The sequence below is a fragment of the Homalodisca vitripennis genome, unplaced genomic scaffold (genome assembly GCF_021130785.1).
Source record: "Homalodisca vitripennis isolate AUS2020 unplaced genomic scaffold, UT_GWSS_2.1 ScUCBcl_12022;HRSCAF=21531, whole genome shotgun sequence".
NCBI classification, from domain to species: domain Eukaryota; kingdom Metazoa; phylum Arthropoda; class Insecta; order Hemiptera; family Cicadellidae; genus Homalodisca; species Homalodisca vitripennis.
Window position 1 is genome coordinate 14,915 of NW_025788207.1, and position 16,053 is coordinate 30,967.

Below are 16,053 nucleotides of genomic sequence, written 5' to 3' on the forward strand. Positions count from 1 at the left end.
AGTAAAAAATAGGGCTCTGTGGTGTAATGGTAGCACATTCACCCGGCAAGTGAGAGATCCGGGTTCGAGTCCCGGCGGAGCAAGTACTTTTGTGATTCGTTTATTGAAATTATATATATATATATATATATATATATGTATGTATGTATATACAGAGAAAGAGAGAAGGGGGAGGAGGGAGTATTAAGTCCAGTAGGCTATTCATTTACTAAGTTTAACTTACACAACTTGAGCCAAGACAAGAATATAAAACCATCTAGAACAGGACCTACATTGTAAATGTTTCAAACTTTAAACCAGCGTAATTTTTTAAGGTTGGATTTGGGGCATTGTACTCTACTAATAAAGACCTTTAATAAATTTGATGTACTAATCGACCGATACCCTCACTTAAGATACCTCTCTGACTCCTTGCGGGCCATCCCTTGACATGACAAAGAAATGGTAGTTACTTCAAAAAGTAGATTTATTGGTACAGTAATTATGTACCAAGTTCTATTGTTTTACCTGTAATCGTTTGGGGATTATCAAGCCCGTGCAGGACATCTTTTACGCCCTGTTTGATACTTCAGAATGGGTGATCCTTGTAGATCAAGTGATATTATATTAAAATGGAATCTGAAATGACGACATTGTTGGGTTTGAAATAAAAGTTTTGTATCTTGTTTTCTTTTTTGTTAATTTTGAAATAAAAATCTGAGTTGCACACCGTTCTATATCAACTAACTTCATAAGAAGGTATAAAAAACACATTAATTTGCATGAAAGTAAATTTTATTATACTGTAATTACGGCATTGTGTTGCCTGGCAACTGAAAATTTGCTAATTTGCTCTTTTTCTGTAAACAAAATAATTATTTCCTTTTTTTATTCTTGAATCCCATAACATTTTATATTTTTGTGTTCACAACTAAATTTCCTATAATTCGGCTATTTTGGACTGTTGAAACTTCATGTACTTTATTATAACCGAGATAATTTTATTTAATATATTTCTTTTTACATGTCAAATATTAAATACATTATTTCCTGTAAAAATAAATATATTTGTATATTTACTTAAAAACTATGTAAAAACAATAAAAATGATTTATAACACTTTATACATATATAACACATAAGATTTTGTTTAGAAATTTACAAAGACACACTTTAGAATTTCTTCCAGGGTTAAACCACCATCTGATCGGTCATGTACTCACCAATGATGGGGTCAGCTGTTTGAGACATATCCATCATGAGCTTGTTTTTATTTAAGTGATTTTTTGTAAAATTTAATACATTGTGGGTTTTTCATGATTAAATCTGGAATCAACCTTAAATTAAAATATAACGAGTTTTTGAAAATTATTTTTATGGTAGTGATTTACCAATTATTATATATAATAGTGAATGGGACAGTAGTTTTAACCCACTGTTTGATATAATGTAACTATATTTTATATGTTTCCACATATGATTAAAATGTATAGAGATATAATATCTCTATATAAAAATGAATGTTTGTGTGTATGTCCTTTATAGACTCAGAAACTATTGGACCGATTTTGATGAAATTTTTTGTGTGTTTTCAGTGGAATTCGAGAATGGTTTAGATTCACAATTTGGTCTAATTTAAATAGTTTATTTAATTAATTTTTTAGTTATAAATTATTGTTGATGTTGGAGTGTTTTATATTGGATCCGACAGACTGCACTACGACACGTAATATACAAAGCGAACTGATACTTAACAGCTGTTAATACTTTCAGCTGAAGTTCATCAAAGAGGCAAAAACATTTGTTTACATTTAAAATTTAGAAAATTTTTATTGTAAAGTGCTTCATCAGTAGTGTAATGCAGGTTGCATAGAAGACGTCATTGCCTAATTTTAAATTCAGATTGCACCAATGATCAATAAACTATCTAATGCAATGAAAATACTATTAAACGCTATTATGAAAAAACCTCATTGTACAAATCCGTGAATGTTTGCACTTAAGATAATCAAATTTGGTTACATCGAAGGTAAATGAAAAGAGCCGAAAGAAGACACTCTTTATGATCGAAATTGGGTTTCTTTGATACATTTTCTTGAAGGCACACTCTTAAATAATACTGGAAATATCTTGGACAGAAAATTAATTTTAACAGACCGAATTTGATTCTTTATAACCTAATTAGTTTACCGAGATTCGTCCATATACATTAATTGTTCTGAATAACTTATCAACACCTAGCAAAAACCACGAAAGATAGAGGCAGTAATATGGTACATACCTTCATAATGCACCCAAGAGGCTCACGAAGGAACAACTATTAATTATCTCAGCAATGTTTAGAATGTGATAGAAAAAGAATAGTGAATATAGTGTACTGTTTTCAATGGGAAATTGCGTGCGAAGCTGCGGGCAACTGCTAGTTATCTATAAAATGCATATTACCGTTGAAAACATGAAAAGGTTCTTTCAAAATTATGTAAAAAAACCCCCAGCACAATATTGAAGGACTCAGCAGAACGTAATCAAAGTCTCTAATAATGTGATTAAAATTTTTCATGGATTAGCGACTTCCTGGACTGAAATTTTTTTGCCCTTTGACATGTTGATCCCCAAAATCAATAGAATTACTCTATGGATCTAAAGGAACTTACTCTCAGATCGAAAAGTTTAGATATCCGAGTTTGTGAAAGTTAACCACAAAACTAACTAGTAGACTGTTATAACGGGAATTACATTAAAATTTAGCTTGTCTATTTCTGAGTGTAGAATAAAGCAAACGATTTACAAACAATAAATTCCAGTTTTTATGTCTATAGCAACCAAAAAAGTTACTGGTTTTTGGTGCTTTTCAACCAAACTGCATCACATAGGTTGTGATTGTAAAAACAAAGTGTTTTAGTGTTATAACCTGAAGGTTTAAGAGATAATAATTAAGTTTTAGAATAAATAAATTTCGTTCTCTGTAAAAAAATTATCACAAAATTAAATTTTGCTGATAAATTAAATGCTGTTGCTAGCCCCACAATCTGTTTTATTCTTTGGACAATGTATATACTTTACTAATTTTTTGCACACAAGTAATAATAAATACGGTAAAAGAAAAAAATAGACGAAAACTATTCCTGTTACTTAAAAAAGCTGCTAGAAGAGAATATTTTTTCTATACTAAAACATTTATACAGTGGATACAGGACTTGAAATTGCACACATCGTAACTTTCAATATGCAATATGAACTAGAATCATTCACACATAAATTTGCAAAACATTAAGAAAAACCCATGTTTTAGATTGATTCATCCTTTCTAAATAAAATAGCATATAGCACCAAACTCTGCAGAACTATTCATCAAAATACACCACCAATATCCTAGTGTATTACCTCAAACTTGATCCCAGCCTTCACCATAAACTAAACTGCTTGTGGACTAACCCTGAAAGAAATATCAACCAAATTATGAATATGAATTGGTCAAAGCTGTAGCCAAAACTGTAAACCACTTATTGCAACAATTTGTTACGAAAATGAAGACTGTCACTAATTTAAGAGCCCAGCCAAAACTTTATTACTTTAAAACAATTGCGCCGAACATCTTTCAAACAGCACATCAACTCCCGAGACAAACACCTGGTTTTTAGAGATCATTAAGAGACAAAAGACCTACACCCAAGTTTATACAGCAAAAACCAGACTGGAATCTAGGTAAAACTGACCTACACGATCTCCTCTGACAATATTCTATGAAAATACTGACAAATACTAAAACACACTTCTGGACTCATTGAAAACAGACATTGTAATCCTAACAGAGCATGGACAGAATACAGAGATCATGAATAACACAAGACTCAGGATATTCATTGCTGACATTGTGTTAAAGATGAACTTGAAATTAAAACGGAGATCATTAAACCATAAATACTGGTTTATCAGACCATAAAGGGCGGCGACTTGTACAATACTAAAGTAACGAACCCACTTTTGCCCCAAATTACTACAGATAGAAGGTACATGAGCAACAGGAATCTACTCAACTTTTACTTAAACAAGAATGGGAATGGGTCCATTACTCTGATAATATTAACAAAGTTTACAAGTTTTAACAATATACTAAAGTAAACTATTAATCTAACTTGCCTGGTGTTCAAATCAAGATACAGAAAAAGAAAATGAAGCCTTTGCTGAAACTGACTATAAAGCAAAGGCGCTCTAGAACATGATTTGTATAAACTCTGAATAAATATCAAGTGAGAAGAGATTGCCTTCAAGGCTGAACATTGTGTAATGTCGTGATTCGACATTACGGTGGTAGTCGGAACATAGCCTAGAGGTAACCGGGCTGGTAAATTAAACACATGTTTGTAAGTTAACGCACTGGCCGAACCGACCGCATCTTTTCATGGTCTGGGGAGGACTGGGGCGATACAAAGGTAGCAGGGGCTGAGGCGTGGGATTGGACACGAGCATCAGGTGAGGTGGTATGATGCCAGCCGACCAACCAGAGCCATTTATTAGAATCAGCTCACCCTCTACGTCATACAACTTGCAAAACATATTGCCACACGTGAAACAACATAAAACTAAATTATTGTACTGACATACAGGGTACCAACTGTCTTGTTACACCACATAATATTATTTATTTAATTAATATACTATAACTCTTCCCCCCTAAAAGTTGAAAGATAATACAACATGAATACAAGTAATAAAAGAAATATGATAAGTCATGAAACACAATTTACACACAAGTAGAAATGAATACGGATAATGAAATCAAGTACATAACGTAATAATAGCACACCTAATAAAATATCAAAACATGGATAATTATTGTATCCTCAATAAACCCCATTTCAATCAATTAATCAAGATAAGAATACATAGAAATCAGAATAGATATACACTCACATAATATCATAAAAATCATTTTTGAATAATTATAAGTTTAGTTTGCTTACGGGTTTTCTCTGCCTAGCCGGATAGCGGCGTATGACAGGTGTGGTTTGTTGTGACCGATCAGCTGGTAGTACCTCAGCTGGAGACAAGGTCAGGCGGTGCGGGGGTGACAAGGTCACACTCCGACTCGATGGAGGGGTGCCAGCTATTTCGGAACTACTACCTGGTCTGGGCGAAAATAACGCAGGGGGTGACATAGACTGTCGACTACCAGCTTCAAGATGATTCTTACTAGTCACTGTACTTGGCAAATATATATCTCTAGGATTTAATTCATTGTCATTTAAATCTAACTGTGTCTGCATTCCTAGCAATTGATTGATATGACGTTTCCAGATAATACCATTATCTAGTATGACTAAATAAGATACAGGACTTAGTTTTTTATGAATTCTACCTTCCGTCCATTTACCCTTACTTCTAAAATCTCTGATTAGTACTGGCTGTCCTACCAATAATTCACGAGTTTTGCTTCCACCAAAATTTACAATTTGTTTTTCTTGGTTACGGTGTACAATTTCAAGTAAATTAGGTTTGATTAAATCTAGTCTTGTTCGTAAATTACGATTAAACATAAGTTTTGCTGGTGACTCATTGGTTGTACTATGTACACAATTTCTGTAAGCTAGTAAAAATTTACATAAAGCTAATTCAGAATTGTCGTTGCTAAGTAAAGCACATTTCAATCTTTTCTTTACTGTCTTAACTGAATTTTCCGCTTGACCATTACTGGCTGGGTGGTAAGGTGGTGTGAAAGTATGCCGAATTCCATTTGACTTCAGAAATTGGCTAAATTCAAATGAAATGAAAGGTGGGCCATTATCTGATACAATATGTTGAGGTAAACCGTACCTCGCAAACATAGGTCTCAACTTGTTTATTGTTTGTTTAGCGGAAGTAGAAGTGACTTCCTCGACTTCGAGCCATTTACTGTGTGCATCAATTATTACTAAATATAATTTAGAATTGAATGGACCAAGAAAATCCAAATGGATCCGTTGCCATGGATGTTCGGGATACTCCCACACATGCAATACACTTTTTGATGGATTTTGCCTTTCACTTTGACATGGTTTACAACTGCTTGCTAGACACTCAATATCCTTATCTATTCCTGGCCAATACATATAACCACGAGCTATGGACTTCATCTTTACAATACCAAGATGACCTGTGTGCAATTCATTCAACATTTGTTTTCTTAACACTTTCGGTACTATAACTCTATGACCATACATCAATATTTCTTGTTCTATAGTTAACTCATTTTGTCTTTGCGCATAAGCACTAAGTTCACTAATTACCTTCTCTGGCCAACCATGACAAACATAATTTAAAACCTTACTTAATTCAGGATCTAAACGGGTTTCTCGCTTAACATCTTTAAAGTTAAGGGGTATTTCACTTTCCTCAATATATTGTAAATAAGTACCTATGTAGCTTACTTGATCTGGTTCCTCTAGGTTTTGTCTTAAGTCATTTACATTTAAAGGTAACCTTGACAAACCGTCCGCATGTCCGTTAGCTTTGGAACGGATGTATTCAATATCAAAGTCATAAGCAGATAAAAACAAGGCATAGCGTTGTAGCCTACTAGCTGCATACGCTGGTAATCCTTTCTTGGGACCAAACACTGATATCAAAGGCTTATGATCTGTGACGAGAGTAAACCTTCTGCAAAACAAGTATTGGTTGAACTTCTTAATTCCAAACACTATTGCGAGTGCTTCCTTATCAATGACAGAATACTTGAGCTCTGCTGAGTTTAACGACTTTGATGCAAAACAAATAGGTTTTTCACTGTTATCACTTTGGATTTGAGTTAGGACACAGCCCAACCCATATGAACTACTGTCTGTGTACAACTTTAAAGGTAAATCAGGATTGTAATGAGCTAATATAGGAGCTGAAATTAATTTTTGCTTAATTACATCAAAAGATTTTTTACAGGCTGCGTTCCATGCAAAGGGTGTGTCTTTCCTTAGTAACTGATACATTGGAGTTGCCAGGTTAGGCACAAACTTGGAGTAATAGCTAACTAATCCTAAAAATCCCTTGAGCTGAGTGACATTAGTAGGCACAGGTGCCTTTGAGACTGCTTCAACTTTAGCTGGAGAGGTGCTAAGACCTTCCTTGCTCAACACATGACCAAGATATTCAATGGATGGACAAAAAAATTGACATTTATCTTTGCTCACTGTCAAACCATTTTCACTTAACCTTTGACAAACAGCCTTTAACCTGGCTAAGTGTTCAGCTTGATTTTTACCAGTTATCAGAATGTCATCCAAAAAACATGATATTCCTTCAATACCTGCCAATAGCTGTTCCATGATACGTTGAAAAATACCAGGTGCAGAAGATATTCCATACGGAATACGATTGTAAACAAACAAACCTCGGTGTGTACTGATGGTACATAACCTCTTAGAACTGTCATCCAGTCTGACTTGTTGATAAGCATTAGATAAATCTAATTTAGAAAAGGTTACTCCTTTCTGTAAAGAGGTGAACAACTCTTCTATTCTAGGTACTGGATATCTGTCTATTTCCAAGTATTGGTTAAGAGATACCTTAAAATCACCACATATGCGTAACTGTCCATTTTTCTTTAAGATAGGGACAATAGGTGTACCCCATTCACTACTGTCTACAGGTGTCAAAATTTCATTCTCAACTAGCCTATCTAGTTCCTTGTCCACTTTACATTTTAGTGAAAACGGCATTGGTCTTGGTTTAAAATACTTTGGTTTTACCTCTGGTTTAAGATTAAGCTTAACTGGGTCTCCTGTATAACAACCTAAGCTTTCAGTAAACACATTTGGAAATTCTTGATACAAACTCATGACAATATCATTGTCGGAACTGGGCCTATCGATAGGTGGTTTGTTTACATGTACATTGTTTTCCTTGTACTGTCCTACTAGACTGTTTACATTAAGAGGTATGGTTACTGATACTTGTAAATCCCTGATCCAATCTCTCCCCATAAGCGGGTTTGCACCTTTTGCAATTACATAGAGTTCTAGAGCTTTATTAACATTGTTGTACTCAACATTTACTAATAACTTACCCAAGGGTTGAATTTGCTCACTCGTGTAAGAACTTAAAATTAGACTGGTACTCTTTAGCGGAATGTGATTAAGATTAGCCTTATAAAAATTCTCAGAGACAACACTGACACAAGCTCCGCTATCAACCTCGAAAACTACTAACCTATGTTCCAATTTGAGGTTAACCTTGATCGGATCAACTCTCACATGATTTAATCTTCCTAGGCTTACAAACTCGTTATGCCTATCTTGTATAGAAAACAAGTTACTTAAATCATAAACTTCATCATTTACATTAGGCCTACATTGTGCATAGTTTACATTTGCAGTAATTTGACTAGGGTTAGGTGTACTTTCTGATACATAATGTTGCTTATATTGAAAATTCTGCTTTTTGCCTTTGCCTTTGTGCTGGGGAAACTTCTTATTACTATTAAAATTTGAAGTGGTTGATTTACCTGAATTTAGGCCTAATTTTGATTTACACACTTTCTCCAGATGACCCATCTTACTACAAAAATTACATTTGTAATTTCTATACCTGCACACATTTGTGACGTGGCCACCTTTGCCACAACACCAACACATTTTATCACTTGACACATTCTCCTCCCTCCTAGGCTGGAAACGTTTCCTCTGATGTTGATGTTGATGTGGAGATGGTCTGAACTGCTGCATCTTCATCCCTGCCGCCATGTTGCTGGTATAAGCCATGGACGTCGTCTGCCGCTCCGCCGCCTCCAGGGACAGGGCCAGCTGCATCGCTTTGTCGAAGGTTAAGTCTACTTCTCCAATCAGGCGTTTCTTGATAGTATCACTCCGCAGACCGCTTACCAGGCGATCTCGCAAATAGTCCGGCAACTTGTCTTGAAATTCACAGTATGTTGATAGTTTTTTTAGTTGCACAACGTATTCACCAACTGTTTCATGTTCATGTTGGTTGCGTAAACTAAATTTGTACCGTTCCGCAATGAACGACGGTTTAGGACTGACATGATCTTGTAGAATTTGCACAATGTCCTTGAATGTCTTAGAACTGGGCTTGTTCGGCGTACACAAATCCTTTAACAAATTATACGTTTTAACACCTATGACTGTTAACAAGGTACTCACTTTCTTTTCAGCTTTAATGTCATTGCAATCTATGAAAAGTTCGAACCTTTCGACATAAGATGACCAAGATTCCTCCGCACTGTCATAGGGTCCCAACGAGCCTATTATTCCGGTCGCCATGTTGAACTCAGGATCTTCGTTAAATAAACTGTCTATGAAAAGAGGCGCGATTTCACTAACACAATCCGACATTAATGTTTGCACTGAAATTGATGCGAATCAATTGTTGTGTGTACCTTCCTACACCGCACTTGTGTACCTTACTACCCTGAAGCGTCCGTGCACCTGTCTACACCGACATCTTTGCACTCCCGAATGATCAATGTCTTCTTGCTGCGCGTTTCTTTAAACTGCCTCGTCGCCAGTTTGTAATGTCGTGATTCGACATTACGGTGGTAGTCGGAACATAGCCTAGAGGTAACCGGGCTGGTAAATTAAACACATGTTTGTAAGTTAACGCACTGGCCGAACCGACCGCATCTTTTCATGGTCTGGGGAGGACTGGGGCGATACAAAGGTAGCAGGGGCTGAGGCGTGGGATTGGACACGAGCATCAGGTGAGGTGGTATGATGCCAGCCGACCAACCAGAGCCATTTATTAGAATCAGCTCACCCTCTACGTCATACAACTTGCAAAACATATTGCCACACGTGAAACAACATAAAACTAAATTATTGTACTGACATACAGGGTACCAACTGTCTTGTTACACCACATAATATTATTTATTTAATTAATATACTATACATTGGAGGGTAATTGACATCAAATACAATCATAATGACAAACTATTAAAATACTTCATAAGATTGATAAATAAACAGTGGTAACCAACACAACACACTTAAAATTTTAAAAGAAAACTAAAACATTCCTTAGCTTTTACCAATAAACAACCAATAATAATTAAGTACAGTAAGTTGAAAAAAAAATCTTTAACTGGTATGATGAAATGTCATCAAATATGTTGAAGTTATGTGATAATGAACTAATACTACCCCTAGTTGATATTACTAACAAATCTTCACTCTGGAACTTTTCCATTGTCCTTAAAGCACGCTAAATTTAAGCAAACTTGCACAACACAAAAGCACTAAACAATATACCAATTTCATACTTATCTTAACCTATTTATAATTAATATAAAAATTGGTGCTAAACAGACTTCTCAACCAACCAATCAATCAATAATTCTTTATTCATTAGTTGTACAATACGGTACATCGAATAGTGTCATACATTACTTATATATATAAAAGTACTAAACATACTCAAGTTCCTCTATTGAATACAAAACTAAATCAATCAAATAGTTTTTTTAGTTTTCTTTTAAATTTGTTAATATTATTTTCCATCTTTATGCTTTGAGGAATATTTTTCAGAAATCTTTTCCCGATATACATAGTTTTTTTCGTGTACATTTCAAGTCTATGATGATCATTGATGATTTCATTCTTATGGCGTGTGTTATATTTGTGCACATTATTTTCTAAGTTAATTTGTTGGCCATGATTGAATTTAAAATATAGGATGGTTTCATATATATAAAGTCCAAAAACTGTTATTATTTTTAATTCTTTAAAGCAATTTCTAACAGATTCTGAGAATTTAAGCTTAAGTATACTTCTAATGGCTTGTTTTTTGCACCTTTAAAATGTCAGTTAGGTTTTTCTTAGTTGTGGCACCAAATATGGCTATGCCATAAGCAATGTGTGAATGTATATGAGCGTAATAAATCTGTTTTAGCACTTCAGTAGTACATAAACAAGACATTTGCCTAATTGCATATAAGCCAGAACTAATTTTACCAATCACAAATTTAATGTGCTCATCCCAGGTCAAGTTACAATCAATGATCAATCCGAGAAATTTAATTTTTGATGCATTTTCAATCTCTGAATTGTCTATAAGAATATCAAGGTCATAATCATTATTATTTTGTTTAGGTCATTAGGTATTTTGTTATGGTCATAATCATTGTTATTTATCAACAACTATTATAACAAATCCTCCAGAACTATGTATCATTACAGCGGTTGAAATTAAGTGTATCCTAGAAATTCATAAAATTCAACTTCACTACTAATCCAGATTTCACATAGAACAATAATGTTAATCGGTTTTCTAATTTGGCTAATTTATATAATGAAAACTATCAAAATTCATCCTTATACTCCTTATGTTTGAATAAACAATGTTCAGAGATGCTACAGGTCAGGGAAAAAAAACAGAACTGGAAATCAGGAAAAAAAACAGGACTGGAAATCAGGGAAAAGTCAGGGAATTTCGACATTGGTCAGGGAAAAATATAAAATCCCTTTACACAAATAAACTCTGTAATTTCTATGTGCTACTAATTACTTATGGTGCAGTGTTCTAAAGTATTTTACTTCTGTGTTGTAAAAGATCATTTAAGTCAATCTTTTTGTACGTATTAAACTGTGTTCACTTTATTTTTTGATTTTTTATAATTACCACCCTGTTAGCCTCAACACCGCTTTTTTCCACCCATTAATTGCCAAAAACCCTGGGGATTGCGTCGAAAAAAGTCAGGGAAAAGTGAAAAATTTGGTCTGGAAATCAGGGAAAAGTCAGGGAATTTCATTATTGGACTCCTGTAGCAACCCTGATGTTATAACAATTTGTATTTTCCTGATTGTCAAAAAACTACTTTACAATTTGAATAATATGCCATTAACAGTGTAAGCCCCAAGTAGAGGTTTGTATTAATGAAACCACTTACTGTTGAGTAATGGATGCCTAGGGTTGAAAGTGTTATCAAGCAATAATGGACTATCTAAAGTACACAGTGATAACACTCTAAACCCCATGTGAAGATTCATATTAGTGATATTACACTACTGTTGAGTAAGATAAGATGCCTGGGGCTAAAAGTGTTTAAAAATAAACACTCTTTGCAACTTATTTAGAATATATTGTGAACAAAATAAAATCGAAACAATTACTCAAGAACTAACCAAATCATATTCTTTATCAACTCAAACAGAAAGCTTATATTACTACATTTTTAAGAGTTTTCAATATCCTCGATACAGCTGATCTTCTCTCTTTATGGGTTACCTTTGATCATTTTGGCAAAGAGCTTTCCGTCCCTGTACCAGGCAAAGGGGAAGTCAATATCATGACACTTTTGTTTAAATAGCTTATTACAACGTTCTCAAAGTCAAATCATAAATTATGATTTGTTAAGTTATTTCATATACATATTGGTATTAAAATTAAACCAGGAAACCTGTAATACTACAAATTTTAAGAAACATAAATAGTGGAAATATTTCTTAAGAAGTACCCTAAATTCACATATCAAATAATGTGATTAGTTACAAAGGTGTCTTACATATAAAGTAAATGAGTTCAGTTATAACAATATAAGCTATATAGGCCACTCTCCCAGACATTTAAAAAATAAAGAACAATATGAGCAATGCACATTTTTTATGGTCTGCGTTTCCAACACATTGTATATAATTTATCGTTTGGTTCCTATTCTTACAAAACTCCTCAGGGGTTCACTTCTCGCTGGTTTATAATTTCCAGTTGAACCTTCAATGGGCACTGCAAAAACCGTTGTCACTTAAATCTGAGCAATCTTATGGATGTCTAGGAGCGGCATATCACTAACCGCAATTGTTGAGATATTGAGGTGCAAGGGTAGATCGATAGCTCTAGTCTACTGTGGGAGATGAATCCCCAAAATCCTTCCTCGTGGATCTTGACAGGAGGCGTCTCCTACCCCTACCTTACCCATCCAGAATATCCTTTCACTCCAGAAGCAGCACAAATGTCCTTTTAGAAACGCGCTTTTGTTGTGGGTGCTTGTAAAAATGAATTAATAGAGGCAGACTACATATAAATCAATTACAAAGATTGTTATGAATTACGGTGATGTAGAATTCGTGGATACGATTTGCAATATCCACAGTAGTCTACAACAGGGTATACATTTACATGCTACACACACTTACAGTATATACTACAATACTAATTTATATGATGACGAAAACTATAGTAAACTAGTTTTATCACAACTTATTACTGTGTAATTTATTTGTTCGTACGCAGAATCTTAATGGTTTTTTATTATAAGCAGTTAGTTAATTATGTAAGGCTTAACACTGTAAATAGTTTAGCAATTTCTTAGGGATCTGATTAAATATTTTTGGAATAATTCAAACAATTTTTTTCAAAAAATTACAAAATCTTCATACTTGATATTCTTCTAATTTTATAAATGTATCGGTTTTTTTAGTTTTCTGTTTTAAAATGTTCAGATAAATTGTATCATTGAAACTTTTTAGTTTAAAACATTTAGCATTTCAAGTATTGCATATGTATAAAAGGCAAACCCCTCACACACTCATAACTAATTATGCAACTTCCCAATATCTCCGAAAGTTGAAATTTGGTATGTGTAGGCCTTGTTACACAAACACAAAAACTTAGAACTACAATTTTTTGTTTTTCCAACTTGGCAATGTCAAAACAACAGTATTTCTTTTTAACAAGCTTGTTATGCAAGAGGAATTTCAGGTGACAGTTTATTTATAATTTTTATATTTACAGTCAGTGAATTGACATTATACAGTGTATTAAAATGTTTGCTTCAAATATAAAGACCAAACTGAGATATACAGTTTGAAATTTAATAAACCACTTTAAGATTTAAATTAATATATATGCCATTTACTATTATAGGAGGTGAAAGCACATGTTATTTTTAGTGGAAGTGTACCTGTGATTTTGATAGGTTTGAGTGAACTCACGGCTTCAAAAGTTATTGGAGCACTCAACACATGAACTGGGTCTGTTATTTATAAAGATTTGTTAGAGACTTACAGAAAATTTATCAACTGAATGTTAATATTGACAGGAAGTTGTACACTGCATTTGACTCCTGTAGTACAGTAACAGACAGTCATTCTCAATCAAGCAGAAGTTAACCTGAAAAAAACCAATTGCCACATCAAACCTGTAGTAACAGGTCAAGGTCAAGTCAGCTGTTGGCCACCTGACTTTATCTCTACTCTCTGTGTCTTCTGCTCTGACAGTGTCTGCTTTGTTTACATTGTTTTGTTTACATTTGAAACTTTTCAGGCACATATTGACTTTCATTGGAAATTAATATACTGATTAAAAACTAGACACACATTGCATGTTCTAAAGGCTGATTATTTGTAATTTGTGTACTTAATTAATTGGTTTACCTGTTTATTATTTATGAATTAAGTCATTGTAAAAATTGGTAATCAGTTGTGGAAATTGTTGCAAATAATACTATGGCCAAATATCCTTGTGGAATATGTGAGAACAATGTAAGGTCAGCTGGAATTTTATGTACAGGATCTTGCCATAAATGGGTCCATTTTAAATGTGCTGAGCTAACTCTACCTGATATAAAGATTATGGGAAAAGGAAGACTTGTTGGGACAGTGGACATGTTCAAGATGTAATTTGAACTCTACTGAAGGCAGAAATATACTATCTTCTGAAAATAGCCAAGAAAACTTTGAACAGTTAAATGGTTCCTCACTAGCCGAAGAGATAAATAAGTCAATTTTACAGGAGAATGAAGAATTAAAACAAGAACTCCATCAAGAAAAAAATAAAACTTCTATTTATGTACTAGAACTTGAAGACAAGTTAAAAGATTATGAAGAGAACATTGAATCAATGAAAAATCTGTTTCATGAGAGAGAAAAGCAACTATTAAATGAAATAAAATCTTTGGAAGCAGAAACTAAAAAGCGAAAAAAGAAGCAAATGAAAACTTTATTATATATGCTGAAGAGGAGGGCCAGGGGCAATTTAAAGGAGGGCTGTTTTCAGTCTGGGAATTGTAGACGTTGTGTGATCTATAAGGAAGAAACAACAAAAATGCTTGACACAATACGCACCCTAGAGAGTATATTTAAAACCCTACAAGGAAAAAGTTCAAGTCAACAAAAACAGCAGAATCCTTCAAGTCCGAAAAAATTTGCCTGCTTTAATTGCTTTCCCCCTCTTACCTATAATAACAATCAAAAACCACCTCTGTTTGATACTGAATGGCAGGAAGTTTACACAATCTCTGGTCGGAGGCAACAGCGAGCATTTAAAGCAATTCAGCATTGTCAAGTCCAGATTTCACTTCAAAAAATTCCTTTGAAGTGCTCCAAAGTGATTTCGAAGGTGACAAGTCTGATGTAAGTGATTGTATCATCATACCTAACACTGTCAATACTTCAAACGTAGGTTCACAGACTCACACCTGGAGAAAAACCCATAGAAAAGACTCGTCTGCTCAAAAAGGGGAAAGATGCCACATTAATACAAGAAGAAGTAGCCAAACAAAACAAAAACTGCTATTATGTGCTGACAGCCATGGCCGTGATTTAACATTTCACCTAAATAAACACTCTAAAATCGTTGGATGCTGTTGGTTTTGTTAGGCCTGGTGGTTTGGCTGAGCAGATTTTGAATTTTGATAACATTGATGGTGAAGAACTGGGTCCTAATGATGTGCTTGCCATTGCATGTGGATCTAATGACGTTTTCCGCAATGAAGCTCAAAGGGCAATCGATGCAATTAGTGAAACATTGGACAAAATACAGCGGTTTTTAGAATAGTTTTTAGTAGATTTGCCCACTAGGCATGACTTAAAAAATTGGTCATGTGTTAATAAAGAGATTAGAAAATTCAATAAAAACCTAGAAACTATTAGTCAAGAGTTTCCTAATGTTTCTCTGGTTAGGGCTAGTGGAGCAGATAGATATTTACATACATCCGCCACGGCATGCACTTAAATGCAAGAGGCAAGTACTGGCTTGCTAAACTAATTTGTGAGGCACTGGAGGAGGACCAAGGAGATAGAAGTGTCTAAGATCTATGGTACAGTCGGCATCCGGGGGACTGTTTCACAGTTGCCTTCATCACAGGAAGACATG